Consider the following 4,420-nt stretch of genomic DNA (forward strand, 5'->3'; position numbering starts at 1 on the left):
GCGTTTTGTCGAGGAAAAAATGGAAAAGCTATTGCGCAAGAATAAATTACGGAGCAGCAATGATCAGAAAATCATATTTAATTTTATAGAAGTCCAAATCCGATCTCTACCGTCCAGAATAAAGTTTAAGATGTTTTGAAGCAGCTGTCCAAATTTCAGCTCAATCCGACGGCTAGATCTCCAGATATAAATTTTACAAAATCGCTGCTTGCTGGAAAAAAAAGCTGCGCGCTCGATCCGCATGTACTCGGTGCGCCTTAGCGCGCCTATTGAAAATTCGGGACAGTAAGTTGGGTGTTTTGTGCGCGCTCGATCGCACGTACTCGGTGTGCTCGAGCGCACCGACTTTTCCGAGAAATCTATTTTAATTAGGAAACTTTCTTGGGAAGGACTCTTCTAGTCTTTAAATACATCATATAACTAAAAAATTACTATCTTGGGGATGAATTCGGAAGATCTTTAGACGGCTACATACAGAGAATTCATCTGGCGGCTAGGTTTTAACTTTCTTGTTCTTAGATTTTAATTCTTCTTGTTTTTATTCTTGGTTGAGGAAGACGAACCCTTGAATTTATTTATCTTGTGAGATTCAGATTTTCATTGTTTGATTTTTATCGAGTATCAAGAGTTGTTCTAGTTTATTTCATGCTTGTATGTTTGATTATTAGATTGATCACCTGATAATTCTTTCGTACAATCTACCGCTAAATTAGAATTCAAATCCGTAATTGTTTGAATCTTCTAATTTATGAAGCAACTATAATTAATATTTTCTGCTGTTGAATTTGTTAAATCGTAGGAACAACAATTGACTAGGCTAAATACAACTGCTGGTGTTTGTGTTGTCTAGCTTCATTAGTTTTACTCATATGAATGCTATCTTAGATTTAAATCTAGATTGCTGTTATCGGGTTAATTTATTGGTAAGGGTTAACTTAGAACGCTGGTGTCTAGTTAACTAAAATTAAGGTGAAACAGGAATTAAATTTCCAATGATGAATATTCGATGTGAATTAATTATTTTTAGGGAATCAATGATCGAGTGAATGATTTCAAGGGTGTAGTCGACCGATACCAAGTTTCGTTAATTTATTGATCTTCCTTATTTTAATTCTTGCATAGTAGATTTTAAAGTTCAAAATCCCCTTTTATTTATTTTCAGTAGTTTTAAGAACACAAATAAATTTTACTTTCCTCGTGGGAACGATCCCTACTCTCGCTACTACATGTTTATTTAGTTAATCTGAGTTGGGTTAATTTGGGCGTGATACGACTAAGTGCTACCAAATTTTGGCGCCATTGCCGGGGAAGGCGTTTATTTTATTTGTGTATTTGTTTTTATTGTTTTTCACCGTTTTTTTTTGTTTTTGCAAGAATTTTTGTGGTGTAATACTTCGAGATTTCAAATCGACAAGTATTAGCAAGTTTTATCCAGCAACACGGAGAGCCATTCTACGCAGCATGGAAGAGATTCAAAGATTTGGAAGCCATCTTCCGGTATCATGATTTTTCTAACTATTCTTTCCTTACATATTTTCTTAATGGTTTAGATGCAGTGACAAGAAAATGGGTAATTGATGGAGCTTTCACAGCCGGTATTTCAATATTTTGCCAAGATGATGATACCATGAGACACCTGTTGGATGATATGGCCGAGTTTGACTATTACTGGTATTCACACTCTCAATACCCGGATTTTACAGACCAACCATTTGAGCTTCAAAAGGAGGAGGGAAGTTGTTCGCAGTTGATCTTACATCCGCTAGAGGATATCATGAGCAAGCTTGTGGCATCGACTGTGAAAACTGTAGAAGATCTGAAAAAGTCTAGATGCGACCTTGTGGAGCACATAGAGAATATCAAGAGATCACTCGTCCATGAATACCGAGAACATGAAGTGAAGCAAGATACTCAAGCAGTGACCAACCCGATTTGGTTCGATGATGATGACTCAGAGAACCAGGATTGGGAGTGCGAATCAAATCATGCTGAATATTTAGAGGCGTTTGAGTCTTCCTTTCCATTAGTACCAGTTTCAAAAGATTTTGGCTTCCGATAGCCCGCAGAGATGTTCTCTTCCTATGTTTACCAGCTATGGAGTGTTGCTGTGGTGACGAGCTTTAACTATTTATATTTGGCCAAGCTTGAGGGCTTATGGAACCAAGACCCATTTGCGGTGTCATATGACACTTATTTTGGGCGTCAGCCACTCTTTGAGCAGTGCTTCTGAGAGTCAAGCCGATGACTGAAAATCAAGCGCTGGCTGGGAGGCAACCCAGTGTCTTTTTTTCTTTATTTAATTTTTTTTGTTTTTGTTTTGTTTTGTTTTGTGTTTTTTTTTCTTTGTTTTCAGGAGCCTAGCCGCCCCATCTGCCATCCAATTTTCAAGATGAGTCTCCCATTATTCAGTCTGAGGCCAAAGAGGACGACAACTCCAACACTTGAACCAGGGAAGTTCTGTTTTAATTTTGCATCTCGTTATCATTTTTTTTATTTTGTGTTTGTGTCGTTAGTACTAGAGCATTGAGGGAAATGCTTTGGTTAAGTGTGGGGGGAGTTCATTCGATGGTTTGTCATTTTGTTTGCATTCGTTTGTTGAGTATATGCATATAGTTTGTTCCGTATCATTTGTTAGTTTGTTAGTGTTTGTCGTGTTACATGAGTAGGATGATGATTGTTAGCCTATGATAATGGAAGTGAAAAAAATGAAATTTTTGAAAAATTTTACTCTTGATTGGACATGAGAAACCATAGGTTGATTGTTGAATATTTTCAAGCACGCTTGTTTAACCGATGAAGTGTAGTGATGTATTAGACTTTGTGGATGTCTGTTGGACCATTGCACGACAATAGGTGTTTGTGGAACTTGATGGTTCTTAAGTCTTGATGATCTTGTTGATTTAGCATTTACTCTCTTGGGTACTTTTGAAAAAAAAAACTTTTATTACATGTTTATGAGCAATCGACTCCATCCGGGTTGCGAGCGAGATGTTTGAAATCCTATTCATCTTGTTTGTGGCTAATTTTGCGGATAAAATGGGGTTAAGCCTTGAAAAAAATTAGTAAGGCATCAGTTCCATCTGGGCTTGGAAGGTGAATGAAATCCTATTCACTATTTCATAGCTAAGTATGCGGGTAATTATTGGGACTGTCAAAGAAAGAAAATTTGGTGCGTAATTTGCTTAAGAGAGTTTGTGTTTTGTTGATGGATTGTTGGGAGGAGAGTTCTTGATTGTGAGACTTGCACTGAATTGTTTTTAGGTCGGCGAACAGTCTTGAAGCTTTGTTCTTTTGAAGTTGCATGTAACTGGGGTAACATGACACACACACACACGTTCGCATTCGACTGAAGGTGTATCATTGATGATTGAGAGTAGCTATGAACTTGTTTTTTATGAAAGTGGTTTTCTCTGAGGCTATGATATGCGTGATTTATCCTTGCTTATGTGTTTGTTCTGTTTCATTTTGTTTTTGCATAACTTGCTCGAGGGCGAGCAAAGATTAAGTGTGGGGGTATTTGATGGGCATGTTTGTGTTGCATATTTTATTATCATTTTATTGTCATTTGTGCGTGCGTTCATTTGTTTTAATTAAGTTTTTGTTGGTTTTTCTTACATCGTGTCTACATTACACGCTCCCGTGTTTATTGTATAGGACGTAGCGTTTTGTCGAGGAAAAGATGGAAAAGCTATTGCGCAAGAATGAATTACGGATCAACAGTGATCAGAAAATCATATTTAATTTTATAGAAGTCTAAATCCGATCTCCACTGTCTAGAATAAAGTTCAAGATGTTTTGAAGCAGCTGTCCAAATTTCAGCTCAATCCGACGGCTATATCTCCGGATATAAATTTTACAAAATCGCTGCTCGCTGGAAAAAAAGCTGCGCGCTCGATCCGCATGTACTCGGTGCGCCCTAGCGCGCCTATTGAAAATTCGGGATAGTAAGTTGGGTGTTTTGTGCACGCTCGATCGCACGTACTCGGTGTGCTCGAGCGCACCGACATTTCCGAGAAATCTGTTTTAATTAGGAAACTTTCTTGGGAAGGACTCTAGTCTTTAAATACATCATATAACTCGAAAATTACTATCTTGGGGATGACTTCGGAAGATCTTCAGACGGCTACATACAGAGAATTCATCTGGAAGCTAGGTTTTATCTTTCTTGTTCTTAGATTTTAATTCTTCTTGTTTTTATTCTTGGTTGATGAAGACGAACCCTTGAATTTATTTATCTTGTGAGATTCAGATTTTCATTGTTTGATTTTTTATCGATTATTAGATTGATCACCTGATAATTCTTTCATACAATCTATTGCTAAATTAGAATTCAAATCCGTAATTGTTTGAATCTTCTAATTTATGAAGCAACTATGATTAATATTTTCTGCTATTGAATTTGTTAAATCATAGGAACAAC

Source organism: Henckelia pumila, chromosome 2, assembly GCF_033568475.1.
Source record: "Henckelia pumila isolate YLH828 chromosome 2, ASM3356847v2, whole genome shotgun sequence".
Taxonomy (NCBI): Eukaryota; Viridiplantae; Streptophyta; class Magnoliopsida; order Lamiales; family Gesneriaceae; genus Henckelia; species Henckelia pumila.